Source organism: Rhinatrema bivittatum, chromosome 2, assembly GCF_901001135.1.
Source record: "Rhinatrema bivittatum chromosome 2, aRhiBiv1.1, whole genome shotgun sequence".
NCBI classification, from domain to species: Eukaryota; Metazoa; Chordata; class Amphibia; order Gymnophiona; family Rhinatrematidae; genus Rhinatrema; species Rhinatrema bivittatum.
Genome location: NC_042616.1, coordinates 752,647,913 through 752,665,421, shown reverse-complemented (window position 1 = coordinate 752,665,421; position 17,509 = coordinate 752,647,913). Strand labels below are relative to the sequence as shown.

General features: G+C 48.4%; 1 protein-coding gene across 1 annotated transcript in view; it reads left to right on the top strand.

The window, feature by feature from the left end:
• EXT1 (exostosin glycosyltransferase 1) overlaps positions 1 to 17,509 on the top strand; it is a 331,833-nt gene that overhangs the window by 35,125 nt on the left and 279,199 nt on the right. The gene's annotated exons all lie outside the window — the stretch shown is intronic.

Below are 17,509 nucleotides of genomic sequence, written 5' to 3'. Positions count from 1 at the left end.
AGGAGCTTGGTTGGGTGGTGAACCTGACCAAGAGCAATCTTCAACCATCCCAGTCATCGGAGTATCTGGAGGTTTAGTTCGACATGGGATAGGACAGAATTTTCCTACCGGAAGTTTGGATCCAGAGATTGATGTCTCAAGTGCATCAGTTGAAGAACACCATATGCCCGACTGTGTGGTCCTACTATAGGTACTCAGTTTGATGGCAGCTATCATGGAAGTAGTGGCATGGCAAGGGTGCATATGCACTCTCTTCAGTGCTCTCTGCTATCTCGTTGGAACCCGCAATCTCAGGATTATGTGGTTCGGCTCCACTTGCTGATGGAAATCTGCATCTGCCTCCAGTGGTGGTTGCAGGAGGATCATCTGAAAAAGGGAGTTCCCTTGCCCTCTCTGGCCTGGTTGGTACTCACAACAGATGCAAGTCTGTTTGGAGTTAACAGCCCAGGGGCGCTGGAATGCCGAAGAGTCCACCTGGAGGCTCGAGTGATACGGCTGGCATGTGTTCAGCCACCGGCTGCAGAATCAAGTGGTTCGCGTTCACTAGGGAGGAACCAAGAAGCCAGTAAGTGTCACAGGAAATAGACTAGCTGATGGAATGGCCGAAAGGTCATCTGCAGATGAATTCGGCCTCTCACATTGCTGGAAAAGACATCATAAGAGCGGACTTTCTCAGCAGGGAGAGTCTGGACCCAGGAGAATGGGTGTTGTCAGCTGAGGCATTTCTGGGCCTTCTGTTTCTAGACCTGCTGGCAGCTTCTTGAAATGCGAAGGTTCCTCGCTTCTACAGTTGCAGGAGAGATCCGTGGTCCCTGGGAATAGACGATCTTGTACAGGTCTGGCTGGAAGACAGATTGCTTTATGCCTTTCTTCCGTGGCCCTTGCTGGGCAGGATAATTTGCAAGATTGTGAAGGGCACAGGGAGGGGGTTAGTACTCCTGGTGGCACTGGACTGGCCCAGGCATCCATGGAATGCAGATTTGCGATGACTCCTGGTGGAGGCCCCCGTTCGTCTTCCACCACACATGGATCTGCTTCGGCAGGGACCAGTTCTTCCCGAGGATCCAATTTGATTCTGCCTGTTAAAGTATGGTTATTCCTCTGCGGTGATTGCCATTTTATTTCACGCTCGCAAGTTCTCCACTTTCTTGGCTTATATGTAGGCTTGGAGAGTTTTTGAGGCCTGGTGTGAGGAGCGGGGTGTTATTCCTTGTTCAGTTAAGATCCCTCTCATTCTGGATTTTTTGCAGGATGGATTGAATAAAGGCTTGGCCCTTAATTCCTTGAATGTGCAGGTTGAGGCTCTTTCCTGTTCGAGGCCTGGTTAAAGGTGTTTTCTTGTCTCATGTGGCCCATTTTTTGAAGGGAGTGAAGCACCTTAGGCCTTCCTTGAGGTTACCAGTTCCATTGTGGAGACTTAATTTGGTGCTGGATTTTTTGGCAGGCCCTACGTTTCACCCACTGTGCAGCCTTTCCTTACAGTTGCTGACTTTGAAGACTGTGTTCCTGGTGGCTTTATGTTCTGCGTGTCGGATTTTTGAGCTGCAGGCATTGTCTTGCCGGGAGTCGTTCCTTCAGGTGACTCTGGGGGCATTAGAGCTGCGCACTGTTTCATCCTTCTGGCCCAAGGTAGTCTCAGACTTTCATTTGAATCAGTCCATCTCTTTGCCATCCCTAGATAAGGTTAGGGATGCGGAGGAGTTTCGCCTTTTGCGCCGCTTGGATGTTAAGCGTCTTGTCGTGCGGGTTCTGGAGGTCTGAGTCTTTTCAAAAGACGGATCGCCTGTTTGTTCTCCATGGCGGGAGTAAGCAGGGCCCTCCACCTTTGCTGGCTACCATAGCTCATTGGATTAAGGAAGTGGTCACGACTGCGTATGTGGATGCTGGAAAGCCGTTGCCTACTCAGGTTAGGGCTCATTCCGCTAGGGCTCAGGCAGTGTCATGGGTGGAGGTTAGTCTGTTGTCTCCCATCGATATCTGCCGAGCTGGGACGTGTTCCTTACACACTTTTTCCAGGTTTTATCATCTGGATGTGCAGGCCCGGGAGGATGCAGCCTTTGCACATGCTGTGTTGACTGGACCATGGGCAGCCTCCCACCCTGTTGGGGAGTAGTTTTGGTACTTCCCACTGGTCCTTAGTACATCTATCTACACCCTAGGAAATGGAGAAATTACTTCTCTGATAATTTTGTTTTCGTAAGTGTCGACAGATGGACTCAGCTTCCCGCCCTTGGCCTGCTGCATGAGTGTGTCAGTAGTCCTGTGGAGCTCTGGGTCCCAAGGGATTACCGGTAAGTGTTCATCCAGTCACTAGCTTGGGATACCTAGAATCTTATGTCAGTTCAGGGTTTATGGTTGGTTGAGTACAGCTTTGGTTATCTGGTTTTAATCATGTTTTTAATCAAGTTTTTTGCTAATCTGTCCACAGTTGCTTTTGAAGAGAATACTGGCAGGCTGGGGTCACTGCAGGGTTATATATCCTGTGATGTCAGCTTGCTCCGTTTCCATCTGCTGGCAGGGGAGCATAAACCCACTGGTCCCGAGTCCAACTGTCTACACTAAGGAAAACAAAATTATCAGGTAAGTAATTTTGCCAGTTTAGAATAAGAATGACATACAAATACCAGAAAGACAGGTTCTCTTCCATGCTCTCCCCCCCAGGGTATGAATGGCAAATGTTTTCTCTCTCATCTTGCTGCCCATCTTGCTGCCCTTTGGATATAGAAAGATTAATTGCTCTTCCCTGTTTTGTAAACAATTTTTTAAAAATGCGACATTTTAAATGCTCAGCAAACAGAAGTGGAAGAGTAGAACTGTTTTTCACACACACACAAGAAATTCCTAAGTTGTTGCATTGGTCAGCTACTCAAAATCCTACAGCAAATGGGGGGACTGGGTAAGACGGGTCTTCTCAATGGTTTTTCTCCTCCCCCCCTCCCCCCCTCCCCCCCCTCCCCCCCCTCCCCCCCCCCCCCCACAACCCCGCTCGTCTTCCTTTATCTCTGGAGATTATTAGCATATGGTTCAAGTTCCAAGTTTATCCAAGACTCGGAGCAAATGAAAGGAAGTCGGCCTTCCAATCTGTCACCTATTAAAAAGTGAAATGACTGGTATGCATGTCTGCCATTGAGATGGGTAGAATCAGTACTCAAAGAGAAACGTAACCCCTCCCCCCTCCAAAGTGTTTAAATGAAGTTGTACTCCATGGTGGGAGTGGGGAACACATTGAATAAACAAAACAACACTGAACTGTTCCCTGTCCAGGTCAGAAGATAAGAAATGCCCTGCTGGGTCCACGTCCAGCATCTTTTCTCCTACAGTGGCCAGACCAGGTCACAAGTACCCGGCAGATCCCATGAAATAGACCTTTTCCCTGTTACTCCCAGGACCTTGTCCACACACCCCTTTAAAACCGTGCTATGCTAATCACCTTGATCATGTCCTCTAGCAACGGATTCTACAGCTGAATTGTGCGAAGTTAAAAAAAAAAAAAAAAAAAAAAAAAGTATGTTTTTATAATTTGTCTTAAATCTGCTGGTTGTTAGTTTCTTGGAATGTCCCCTTGTCTTAATATTACTTGAAAGGGTAAAGAACTCTTTTTTTTTTTTTTTATCCCTTCTCCCTGACTCATTCTACCATGCCCCTTCTCTTTTCCGAGCTGAAAAGACCTAACTTGCGTAGCCTCTCATTGTAGAGGAGCCATTCCATTCCCTTTATCAGTTTTATTGTCGTCCTCTGCACCTTTTCTAGTTTTGCTCTGTTTTATTTTTAATGAGATGGGGTGACAGACTGCACACTGTACTGAAGTTGAGTGACCATTAATGTGCCGACCTTGTGTGGAGATTCCAAGTTTGTCTGCTTGTCTTTGTATTTTAAGTTTCTGTGGTAGGTTGTTTTTCTCCTTCCCTTACAGTGTACGATAGGATTGGGTGCAATGCTTTGAGGTGGCTTCTGAAGGAAACAACTTACTCTATTCATAAGATGAGGAGAGATGCAGAATTAAGATTCGAATTGGTCGTTTAGAGCTCTGTTTGCTTCAGGCCTGAACTGCGAGGATTTCAAAATTCCTTCATGGCTTACTTGTCGGGGCAGACATGCACTCGCTGTGTACTCAGCTCTTGTTCCCTCCCTTCTACCACTTCTTGCAGCTCTTTCATTCTCTTTCCTCCGCCTCCAGAAACAGTGCCGTCGCCCTTTTCCACTCATCCTCCCCCGTCTCCTCTCATGCTCATTCATTGCTGTCTCCCAGGCCACCCATCTTTGCAACACTTTCATTCTTCTCCTTTCCTCCGGGCTCTGATTAGGCCCGAAGATGCTGCCTTCTACAGCTATGATGCCAACCATGAGGTTTTTGAAATCCGGCCAAACCATCTAGACATTCCCAGCCGTGAAGGTGTGTGTTGTACCTGTGCGGATTCTGACTCAGCAATCTGTTGGCCTGGATCTGGTGGTCTAGGGCTGCATGGAGCCAAGACCCTCTCCCCTTCCTTGGCTCTTTTTGCTGTGTGATGCTCAGAAGAGAGGTTGAGCTCCTACCTTACTAATTATAACCATTTCACATGCTTAACTTATCTGTGGTTTCTCACATCCTGTCATAATTACCTCTGCCCTTTTTTTTTTTTTTATTTCTAAAGCTGTCACTGTGCTGGAGGTCATGCTGATTGTTTCGGTGACACGATTCATCTTTCTTTCCCTTCCCAAGGACGGTGAGGAAAGCTGGTGACCCAACTGCCCTTCCGTAGGCTCCCGCCTCGTGCAGGGTCCCCGGAGCAGAGAGCATGGAGCATCATCCAGAAAACGCCGGTTGCCGGCACAGTGCATGGAGCATGCTGGGTGCACACAGAGGGGCCGACGCGATAAGACTTGCGTTGAAAACGGGCGCTCGTGTTGAGTGCCCGTTTTCCTAATGCTCATGCAGCCACATCCCCTGGGTACCCAATGCTGTATAAGAGGCTGCATAAAAAAAAGGGTACTAGGGGAGAACTGTGCGTCCGCAGCGCTCAGTTACTACGGTGCCCACAATTGCAACGGGCGCTCAATATGAGCATCCGTTTTTATTCTGCTTCTTCAGGCTGATTGGTTGCCTAAATGTCATATTAAGCACCCTTTGCTATGGGCGTCTAAATTCTGCAGCCATAAGAAAAATGTTTTTTTTTTTTTTTTTAATCAAGCCAATAAAGATTTTTTTTTCTCCACCGCAAGCAGTAAAATGTCACACCGATACTAAGTAGGCACTCATCATAACGCAGAGGACCGTATTTTTTCTTTTTTTCTCATGAGCCCTTGATTCGCGAATTGACTTTTAGTTTACCTCCGGGTCTGGAGTTAAATTTGCCACGTTATAAAATGTGCGTTGGGCACCCAGCACTTTCCTGCATCGGGGGCAATAGAATTTACATGTGATGGGTGCTATTGGCTTTGCATTATTTTGGACGTGCTAATCTACTTATTATTTCGGGTGCTAGTCTAGCGCATCCACAACACGGCATCCAACTGTATGTAAACCTGGGCGCCTTTTATTGCATCGGCCCCAGATTGTGTACACAGTGCCTATGGGCTGCCTCAACAGGCTGGCATCCCAAGCCTGTTGACCCTTGTCCTCCTGTTCTAGAACTATTGTCCGTTCTTTATCCCGTGTTTGGTTTTCCTACTGATGGTTTTGTTTTATTGGCTTATGAATCCCAAACCATTAAACTAGAAATCCTCTCTTAGCAAGGGGAACATTTAAATTTGCACTCAGCCTTTTTATGCGGTTGCCAATATCAAAAAGGGCAGGTTATTTCCGTCTGCTCATACCGACCCGTGTAAGCTTTGCTTCTCTTTTCGTGCACTAAATGGAAAGGAAATGGAAGAAATGATGATAGATTTAGGAAACCATTTAGTTAGGGACCTTTTCCTTTCCTGGGTATGCTAGAGTTACAGAGAACTTGCAGAATACGGTAGCTGCTGAAGCTGTCCTGCAAAGGCTTGTCAGGAAACATAAGGGAAGAATGTGTCACATTTGGAGAACTGGGAATCTCCGATCTATCCATCATTCTAGCCCAGTGCCTGGGGCCAATCTGTACCTTTTAATGATGCTGTGTGCACCATCCTCTCCTTTGTTTAGGGTATATGGTAGGCGTGGCCCGGTTCCTTAGACTTCACCGGTCCAGTGGATGTCTTGTGTGAACGTAGGTGGTAAATAAACCACAGATCGGGTTAATTTGACGCATTGTTTTTAAAATAAGCAACTTAAAATGGGATCAGACTGAAAAGGCTTCTGGCAGTTTGTGGAGCTCCTGCCTAGGCCTCATCCTGTCCCTCTCAGTTAACGAGGCCGTTAAGGGTGTACTACAGACTTTCCATTAGTCAGCTTTAGCTATGGACATGCATTTTTCATGCAGTGGCAGGTCTTCTATTTTTATCTTTCTTCTCCCCTTTGTGTATGTGGCTTGATGGAAGGAAGTCTATATAATCAGCTTCCATCCACCTCCTATGCCACTCTGAAAAGGACAAAAAAAAAAGCAAACATGGGGCCTACTTTGAGTCCTGATCTTCCTCTTTCCTTTCTGGTTCTGGCTGTGAGAGAGACTTTCCCCCCCTCTTTGCCGGGGTCTTTTTGGACTTGCTGTTTCTTTTATGTGTAGCTCAACTGGGTCCAAAGCTCACCTGCCTCCCCCTCCCCCACCGCTGGTCATGCCACCTCGTAACGGCGGGGGTTACTTATGATCTTCATTTGTCTACAGTGGTCCTGTCCAGCAATTTCACTCGGGGCTCAGTTGGACAAATGCTTGCCTCTTTTTTTTGGGGCCGATGTGATAAGGTGCGCTGAAGCTGCCGCGGGTTTTCCCACGCAAAGCCCTTTACGGGAATGTAATAAGGGTTTTGTGCGTGGGGGGGAAAAAAAACCGCATCCGAACGCGCTTCCGGACCCGCAGTTTTTCCTGCGCAAATATGTGCTAATGGCATGCAAAGGAGGCGATTAGCTGATCATAGGCAATGCAGGGAGCCGCGCTAATTTTAATGCGGGTTTTTTACCGCCACGAGTTAAGTGTCAGCGCTGACTCGGGGAGGGGGGTGTGTATGTCTGCGTCCGAGCGTCCTGAAAACCACCTAGCTCAGCCCCTATCTCAGCGTCCGAGTGCTAAGCTAGGCACCTTTCTGGGCGCCCGATCGTATAGATTCGCGACCAAGAAAGCGCTTAGCTCTGCGCCTGAGCAGTAACATTGGCTAGACACCTTTAAGGGTGCCAGTGCATCCATATTCGCTCCCGGCTGAGTGCCCGTGTCAGCTCTCGAGCATCCAGATTGGTGCCCAACTCTGCAGCAATCTCGCTACCGTGCCTGCTTGAATTAGCATCCAGGGAAATATTTGCCCCGTTTCTGCAGCACAGTTATTGGGGGGGGGGGGGGGGGTCATACTTTCACTTAGTAAGGGAGACCCGTTCTCTCGCTCACTTTTATGCGCAGATTATCGGCGCAGGTTTTGAGCGCGGACGGGGCCGCTTATTACCTAGGTCCTTACCACGCCTAGGTGCGCGCATTGTCCCCCATGAGCGCGGATTTCTGCGCGCAAATCATTTGCAAAATGTATTTTTGTTGTACAACCCGCGGAAACGGCAGCTTCAGCCGCCTGCGGTGATGAAAAGCCCGCGCTCATAGCTAGCGCCTGTTCGTTCGGCCCCTATGAGGAGAAGTGGAAGTTCGGGCTGATAAACATGGAGTGTCTGGATGAATGAGTTGTCAAGGTACTGCAAGATTTACTCGACTGCTGAGAGCTCACTTTTCTTTCTTTTTACTGCAGGAAAGGTTCTTTGCTGGTGCTTTATCCGTGGGATAATGACTTGTTTTGGTGCATTTTCTTTCTGGCAGGTTGGCCAGTTGCACTGGGAGGCATGTATTTGACTCCGTCTCTGCCTCCCTACCCCTGGGATAGTCTGCCTTGATTATTTCTTCCTCTGTCTGAACTGGCTCCTGTATTTGTACATCTTTTTGGCTAGATATTTTCTGTTATTACTGTTGAAGAGATTGATATGGGGCCGCGCTGCACCCACGGCAGCTGCATCTGTGTTTGGTTGGGCGACAACTTTATGAACAACTTGATGACATTTCCTAGCTCGGATTGATTAGTTGCTGTTGTTTCTTCACTTCTGGGATAGCTTATAACGATTGATGGATTTATTTGTGCGCCACTGACAGCTCTTACTTTGTATACCTTTTGGATAGGAAAAAATATAATGCTCTTTGATTGGTGACTTTGAGGACGGTGACAAAGGTGGGGGGTGTCTTACCCCCCCCCCCCCTTCTCCCCCTCTTTCTCTTCCTCCTCCTCCTCCCTCCTTGTTGGAGACATTTATGGGAATGAACGCAGCACATCACTGTTGGGATCTTGCAGTTTCCACTCGCTCAGGGGCCAGCCTGCATTGAATGTTTTGATCTAGCTGTTTGTTTTTGTTTTTTTTTTGGGGGGAAGGCTTTTATTCTCCGTGCCAGCTTTGGATAGAGATTATCTTCTGATTGGACCCTTTTGAAGTTGACAGGAGGGGGTGCATTTCCTTACCTTGAGTGGTCGGTTTTGGGCGTCTGTTATGGATGAGCTAATGACGTTTTCTGAGGTCAGGTTGGCGATGCTGGTCTGTCCTTCGCGGGCTGTCTCGGTTTGAAAGCTCTCACAGTGTTGGCTGCTGTGGACGTAGCAAATGAAGGGAACTACTGCCTGGATGAGTCTACTGATTGAGGGCGACTGCTGAAATTTTACATTTGCTTTGGAATTTGCAGTAGACTTTGCTAGGGTTTGAGGCATTTCTGGACCCTGATGCGGGCATTGGTTGCCGAAACGTGGGTTTTGTCGGTGAGTACGTCTCGTAAGACCTGGGGGCGATTTTTAAACTGCTGAGATGGCTTGCAAGCTAAGTTTCCAAGGGAAGCTCCTTCTAAAAATGTGTCCTGGCAAGCACAGAGGCTATAAAAGGACCATCTTTAGTACTTATGAGAGTATTCAAAATGAAATCCCTGTGCTTGCCTTCCCTTCTCCACCCTAACCTCTCTTGCCTGCAGCTACAGAAGAGGGTAACATAGGCAACTCTGGTTTTAGATTGCCCAAAGAGGTCAGGTTTTAAGGGACATCTGCTATGAATATGCATGAGATATATTTGCATGCCAAGCTACCTCATATATATTCATTGTGAATATCCCAGAAAGCAGACCTGTTTGTGGTACTCCAGAAACGGAGTTGCCGACCCCTGAGCTAAAATGATACGTTTTGCAAAATGGGGGGGGTTTGCATATTCCCTCCCTATAATTGGCCCCTGAGTTAGAGATGCTGACGGGTTTCCTGCTGTGACTTGACCATTTTGTGAAATGCGCTGCAGTCGCGGAATGAAAACACCTCAATTAAGTTTCTTCAAGAATTTTCCTGGCAGTTCTGAAACCAGGGCAAGCTTTCGGCAGGTGTGAAAGGTGGAAGTGTATCAGTCCTTGCACTAGACGGTAGCTTTCTCCAGGCCCTAAAGAGATGGCTGTGTTGCATGAATTGCCTGGTAGAAGGAGGAGGGAGTTGGGTCAAGTGTTCAGGTCCCACCGTCTCACACCTGAGGTGGGGAGAAGCTCCTGGAGCCATGCCTAGGCCCGGCTGCTAGGAAAAGGACCTGCATTGCAGTGTCTCTCTGGGCTCCACTCTGGCCTACTACTTATCGTTCCCGCAGCGCCACTAGACACATGCCGGGCCTACTGATGGCCCCACACGAGACCTGCCTTATTTGGCTTACTACATTGGGTCAGCCCATATTGACACTGATGTCGGACATTGCATCATGCCATTCGTAAATTGAATGGCTCCTGTGCCACGACAGCATACATGGCAGATCCCTTCCCCCCACCCAGAAGTTATGGAAAGCAGGTGAAAAAAAGAATGAATGGCTATCATTTTTAATTGATATATTGATGAGTCTTCCTGACTACTGTGTCCCGTTTGCAGTGCTGCACAGGCCCAGAGAACGTGCATCATTCTTACAGGGGAAGTTGCCCTCTCCCTTCACGGCTTGTGGCTCCCAAGCCAAGTGAGGGAAAACCCTGGACAAGCACTTTGGGGTAGCTTCCCCAGCATGTAAGAGAGAGCAAGAGTTGCTGCTGCTTGTCTGTCTGTCTCTCTCTCCATTCCGCTTGCATTCCTCAGATTGATTTTTCAAGCAGCCTCAGAGGGACGGGGAAGACCGTAGCAAAGTTGAAGAATCGCCAGGGGATAGTGAAGCCCGCCCCATGCTAGAAGGAAGTTTTTATACCGGTTGGCCTCCCTCTTCTTCGCATCCCACTTCCCTGCTTTCCTCTCCAGACTCCTGAGCAAAAACTCCTACAGCGTTCGATCGCCTGGCCGGCTTCCATTATGTAGGCAGTGTACTAAAATGCTTCCCGGGATCATGGGAAAACAATGTTTTTTTTCTTTCAGGTTCAGCAGCAGTTACCATTCCTTGCTCTTTTGGGCTTTCAGCTTAGGCAGAGCCTGCCCTAAGAGGACTAAAACATAAGCTCTCTCTCCCAGCAACCTGGGTATTTCTCCCATTTTATTCGCCTTCCCCGTTCTTTCCTCCAATCTTGCCCGGTGGCTGGTACGCTCTCCTTGCTGCTGTGAATGCTGCTTCCTCTGTAATCCCCTCTTTCCCCATTCCTACCTAGATCAGAGAGAGCAGGTTGCATTACCTCTGGGCCAGACTCAACTATTCCTTTTTGTTTGTTTTTTTTAATCACCGGTCCATCCTCTTGGTGCTGTCTGCCTAGCCTAATATCTGTTCAGCTCAAGCTAAGCACCAAACAGCAACAGCTGGTTTGCATCTGCCCATCGGCCTCTGGCAGCATGGCACCTGCTATTGTACCCAGAGGTGGCAGGATAGAGGGTGGAGCACTGCTTGATGAGGTTGCAACATTGAGGTGGCAGTTCGGCGCCTGTATAATGAATGGGAATGGACGTGTTACCTTGTGATGATGCCTCCATTCGCTGCTTCTCCCATGTCCTAATAGAGACACCCCCTCTGTCGCTCGTTGTCACGCTGTCACCAGCTCCCCAGGTGAAATGTGCTGCCGCTGCTGCTGCTGCTTTCTGTTATTGATTGGCAGGGAAACGAGTCTGAAACACCAGTTGTTTTCCCGGGGGGGGGGGGGGGGGGGGGGGGGGAAGGCCGGCCTGAGACTGGCCAGAGCCGAGTGTCTCCTGCTTTGGAGTTATTTTCGCTAGGGAGTGCTTCCGTCGCTGCCCAAACCTCTCTCCCCGTTCAGAGAGAGAGAGATATTAGAGAGTGCCCGCAGAGCTGGAACAAAGGAAAAAGACCTGTGCAGTTCCAGCCTGCGTTAATGCAGAGGGTCACAGATGTTCCTGGCAGCAGATTGCAATCTGTACAGAGGGCCCCTGGGACACGGCTCAGCCACAATTATTTATTCTTTAATTATTTATTTGACTCTGCAAGGCAGGCAGGCAGACAGCGCCAAGTGCACTGTTTATACCGATGATTAAAACACTCCTCTTCCCTTGTGTGTCAATTGATTTCGTTGGTCCTGCTCGTCGTGGCCCGAAGAGCCCAAATTTTGAGTCTCTTGCTGCCGCCCCGGTTGCCTTCCCTGCAGGCATCTGTGCCTGAGTTTCCGCGGCTAATGAGATTTCTGGGAGAAATCTGTTCACGATCCTCCTGAAGTAGGAGACCCAGGCTCAGGAGAATTTCTTCCCCAGGTAGAAGGTGGTGGGTTTTTAACTGAGGCGCTGCGGGGATTATAGCCCCAGAGCTCTTGGTTTAGAGGTGAGAGGTTGAGCGCACACGCCACAGGTGCTGGCCTGCTGCAGGGATGAGCAGGGCCGGCTTTAAAAGGATGGTGCCCCCTAGCCAGAGAGCTCGGGGTAGGAGAATTTTCCCCTGGAAATCGAGAGAACAGTGAGGGGGGTGCCCACAGAATACGGTGTCCAAGTCACGTGCCTGTTTTTCCTTTTCCTAAATCTGACTAACTTGCTCCTAAAACTTGATTTACTGAGGCTTTTTGCTTCATTCTGTGTCTTTTGATGGGGCTGGGGGGAAAAATAGCCATCAAAAGGCAAACAAACTTTAAACAGTAAATGAAGGTAGTTAACTAAACTCTATTGGGAATTTTCTGAGTCTAAGTAAACAAAAGAAAACCCTCCCAAAAATCTGACTCTTCAGAAAGAAATACTTCACATGTTGAAGCAACATGAACTGAGCATGATTTACTAGGTGGGGCAGAATATTTGACCTTTTTAAATAACTTTTTTAATGTTGTTTTCTCGGTTTAAAGCAGCATCAGGGGCCACTAAAGCTGCAGTGGGGCCTGTCTCTTGCTTCGGTTTGCTTTTCGGAGTCTTAAGTCTTCTATAAAGTTAGTCCTTCTGTATCGTTTGCTTCCTGTAGTTTAGCAGTTTCGCTTCTTCAACTTTCCTTATTGACAAATCGTTTTGCCATGTCATCTAACCAGGGACAAAGTCTGTGAGGATTTTTCCCTTACGTAGGCACAGATAATGCGCCTACTACTGGAACTCATGCTTCCTGCCACAGGGTAACGCTAAAATACAAAGGCAGATAATTTTTTATATCCCACAGTGAATATGTGGTGTCGGAGCCTTTCAGCCTACGCTGCTTCCTTGTTAGCTCTGCCGATTTGCAGCTTTCAGCGTCTGAAAAGGCAGGTTTCTTAACGCCCTCCGCAGAAGTAGCTGCTTTCACGTCGAGCGCCTTAAATATCAGTCTGTCTTAAAAGTTCTAAAAGACAGATCAGTAAATTTTTTAAATGTCGATCGATTGCTGGCAAAGATTAAAAGCACTAACCCAATATATCACCTGCCAGCACCGCTAACCGTTTTGGATGTGCTGATAAATATTTAAAGCGCGTGGCCTGTGACTGACAAGATAAGGTCCCTAATTAGATCAATGTGCAATTTCTCAAGTTCACAGTCATATGATTTAGCTGGTTCCAGAGGAGATAGGATCTCTGAAAACTGCAGAGATTCCAAACACAAACACACAGGCCGACTGGGCAGGAATAAACCTGTGGCTCCTTTTAACACAGGCTGCAGGGTTTTGTCTTTGTGGAGAGAAGAGGAGGGTTTGCTTTGCCTCTGATGGTGCAGGATGCTTCATATCTGGAACTTCTCCCCGAGCTCAGGGTGAGTTGCAATTCAGATAAAGAGCTATTTCCCTGCCCCAGAGGGCTTGCAGTCTAAATTGGGCAATGGGAGGGAAAAATGAATTACCTGAGGTCACAGGGAGCCCCAGTGGGAGAAATGGGATTTGAACCCGACTTTCCTGCTGCTCTAACCCCTAGGGGGCCAGTGATGGCGAACTCCAGTCCTCGAGTGCCACAAACAGGCCAGGTTTTCAGGATATCCATAATGAATATGCATGAGAGAGCAGGGAGGCGCATGCAAATCTACCGCAACCCCCTAATTATAATATAGCATGGCGCCCCCCTTGCGGGCGTCATGCGCACATTAAGAAAGCGGGCGCTGACTTTTCAGTGCCCGCTTTCCGTGCTTTTTTTTTTTGCATCGGCCCCATAGTGCTGTGCCGACAAAACAGTGATGGAAAAGTCCAGTTCCATTCCCTCCACAAGAAAAAAAAACACTTGGTCCGAATGGGGCTGTCTGGTAGCCCTGTATAGCAATGTGACACTAGTAGTACCGGCTTTTATCTGCTGTGAGAAGAGTAGAACTGCTGGTGTCTGTGAACGTGGGAAAGCAATTGGGCCGTGCTGCAGGGCTGCCTTAGCTCTGTTGTAATACAGAAAGCACTTAAGACCCAGCCCCTTGCAAGGGCTCCTGGTGAGAGCGCTGCTTCTGCATGCAATTACAGCGCACAGAAGGGGAGCAGAAAAGAGCAGGTCAGCTGTGTGGGGAAATAAATCCAGGCCAGAGAGACGGTGTATTTTCAGTAGCATGCAAATCTCTCTCATGCATATTCATTATGGATATCCTGAAAACCTGGCCTGTTTGTGGCACGCGAGGACTGGAGTTCGCCATCACTGGTCCCCTAGGGGTTAGAGCAGCAGGAAAGTCGGGTTCAAATCCCACTTCTCCCACTGGTGCTCCCTGTGACCTCAGGTAATTCACTTTTCCCTCCCATTGCCCAATTTAGACTGCAAGCCCTCTGGGGCAGGGAAATAACTCTTTATCTGAATTGCAACTCACCCTGAGCTCGGGGAGAAGTTCCAGATATGAAGCATCCTGCACCATCAGAGGCAAAGCAAACCCTCCTCTTCTCTCCACAAAGACAAAACCCTGCAGCCTGTGTCAAAGGAGAGCCACAGGTTTATTCCTGCCCGGTCGGCCTGTGTGTGTGTTTGGAATCTGCAGTTTTCAGAGATCCTAGTTAGTCCTCCAAGCTCTGTGACCTGTGCTCCTGCTGGTGGCCATGCTGTTCTTGTTTTGTTTCTGTTATATTCCATCTTTTCAGCCTACACCTTGCCAGAGCTTTCATCTAACTCATGGTCTTATGTCTTGACCTCGTCTTGTTCTTGAATCTGGCCTTTTAGGCTGATGTATTCTGAGTTCTTGTTCTTGTTCTTTGGATTGTTTTTGTCTTGTGGCCTTATGTCTGGTCTCGCTTTTCCCTTTGTGTTCTCGTCTGATCCTAGTCTGGTTCTTGTTTTAGTGGGCGCCATGTGCTTCCTGTTTCTGCAGTACCTCTGCCCCGCTCCTGTAGGTGACTTCCCCGGTGTGAATGTACCTGTTGTCTTATGTCCTGCCGGCCACCATCACACCTGAGGGCTCAATCCAAGTGGAAGGTGGCTGGTACAGGCAAAGTTTGAATGGTTTTCTTTTTCTTTTTACGGCTACTGTTTTGGTTAGAGTGCCTCAGAAATGAAAAGCTGTATGCACGGTGAAAGGACATATCACGATGGTTACCATGATTACCATATTACCATGTAGTGAGTGACGTTAGATCTCTGTTCTCCTTTCAGCCTATACAACTTTGTGAAAGGCTAAGGGAAGGGATGTTTTCCTGGTAGATAATTAACCCCCTTCACCAAACCAATATGTAATGTCTTCCAGAGTTTGCAGAGCTGCCAAGTGACCCAGTTCAAGGAAGGGAGATTTTCGGCCTATCCTGGATTTCTGACAACACACGGCCTGGTGCATTATGGTCCTTGTCATGCTGATGTCAAATTCCAGAGTGCATTGGAATGTAAGTTGAAAAACCAGGACTGACCAAAAAGACCCTCCTTGAACTGGCAGCTCGGAGCTTGATAGCTTTCACAGGCGGCCCTGTAAAGACCTAACTGTGCTCTCTGGATGATACACCCCTGCACGCCTCCACAAACTGGAGCTGTGCATGCCTCACGAAGGCCAGTCCCTCTGTCAGTCTTACAAACCAAAATTTACACCCTCCACTCTGGGCTGTATCTGAGTCAATCTGGGATTAAATCAGCATTTTATTGTTCTGTGGCAACAAAACTCAGAGCCTGATCTGCTCTGGGTTGTAACTGCCTGTCTCCTGTAGGACCCTGCAGGGAGACCCTTAGGGCAGAGCTTCCCAGCCCTCTCCTGATGACCGCCCCCCCCCCCCCCCCCCCGCCAGCTGGTTTGCAGGATTATCCACAGGGAATATGCGTGAAAGAAATGTACATACATTTGTAAATGTACCCTGTGCAAATTCATTGGGGGGGGGTGTCACCAGGACAGGTTTTAAGATCTCTGCCCTACAGCCTGCGCGTCCCATATTCCGTGGCAAGGGTCGGGAACCGAAGTGCGTATAGGGTGGCCTTTTGACCCAGGTCGACCTGGAGAGGCTGATCTAGTGCTGGTTTTGCTCCTTTTGCATTGGTAGTTTTAGTTTCTCTTGGAAAAGCCGAACTTACAAGTCCACAGATGCTGGGGGTGGGAAGGGGGAAGTGGAAGTGGATCGGTGCCGGCAACATTACATAGGCTCTGGGACCGGACTTTGAAATCTGCATTCTCTTGAGTTTGGCCTTTCCTGCTCTGTTGGATGTTATGCCAAGGAAATGCATTGTGCTCGGGTAGAATTTAAAAAAAAGCACTGCCAGCAAAACTGAAAAAAAAGAATATAGTAGGGCCAGCAGTTAAAGAGAATAGTTTTATGGAGCTGGTGGGCTCCGTTATCAGAACCTCCCTGCTCCAGTGAGGCAAAGTATTGGAACAGACACAGACAGCACCTGAAGAGAGGACGCAGGATCAGAGCGGCACCCGTGGCGTGGACCGTGGCGCTTCTGCTGGCAGCCTGCCCTTGGTTTAGGATTGTCCGGTGAGCCTATTTTGCTTTAACATTGAAAGTGAAATCTCGTTTGTTTGGTCACCGCATAAGCAAACTGTGATTTTGATGGCAGGTGAAAAGATGATCTCTTCATCCTCTCGAGACTGCTGGAGTCGCAGTTTGCTTTTGGTGTTCTTAGGGTCCCCAAGGAAGTCTGGATTCTCCGCAGGCCATGATACCTCGTCCCAGAGCAATGAAGGAATCCCTCACAAACGACGATGATGATGCACACTGGAGCCTTCGAGACCACAGTACTCGCTTGTTCGTTGAGATTTATTAGTACCTGAGCTCAGCGTCACAGAAACGTTTCTCTGAACTGTGGGGGATAGGTGCAGCCCGCTTTTCCTCATGCACAAGGTCTGGACACTGTTGTGATCGGTGACAGCATTCTTGTTCTTCTTGGTGTGACCCAGTGGCAATGGGACAGTCAAAAGATATTTTCCCAAGGGCACATGGAGTCAGGAGCAGTGCAGGAGGATTCGCTTACTAGTTTTACTGTATGCTGGCTTGCCTTCCAGAAATATTCGATGTGGTTGTCTTCTGCAGCTTTGTCCTGTAAAACAGGGCTGTTACTTGTTAGCATCCAGAAACAGACAGACATTGGTGTTTTTGAAAATGGTCCAGGACCCAGGGCACCCCCCGTCCACAAGCTCAGTCCACCGGGGACTGGAGCAGCTAGCAAGGGAGCGCTAGCGGGCGTTGGGAGGCCTTTGAGGACTGTGGAGTCTCCTCACTGTCCTGAAAATCTTTCTTCAAGCCTGTCTTGTGGAGAGCAGAAAAGTTTCAGAAGCAGCCAGAGGAAATGGAATATCCCAGTCCGCTTTATACAGAGAGAGAGAGAAAAAAATGCTTAATAATTTCATCGATTGTAGGCCGTGCATCATTTGAAGGGTGTTTTGGCAGTTCCTAATCCTCTGTGGGGGCTCTTTTTTTTTTTTTCCCAATTGAGAATGCCATAGTGGAAACGTTTGGGCTGTTTCTGTCCTATTTGGGGAACATTTGAAGGCTGTGGTGGTTTTTTTGTTTATTTTTTTTAACAGAGTGGAGAATGGCTCAGCTGGGCGGGTTTTGTACGCCAACCACTGCCCCTGCAATTCAGGCGCCACAGACTGAAGTTAGCCGTGCTTGATGCTTTTTCGCGTTCACCCGGAACGAAATGCCTTCGTTGCCAAGTGAGTGTGAGACCCTTTTACAGAAATGAATGGATCACAGGCTGGGTGCTATCCTAACTTCAGGGTAGAAAAGTTGTGTTTTCCACTCCCCACTCCCCTT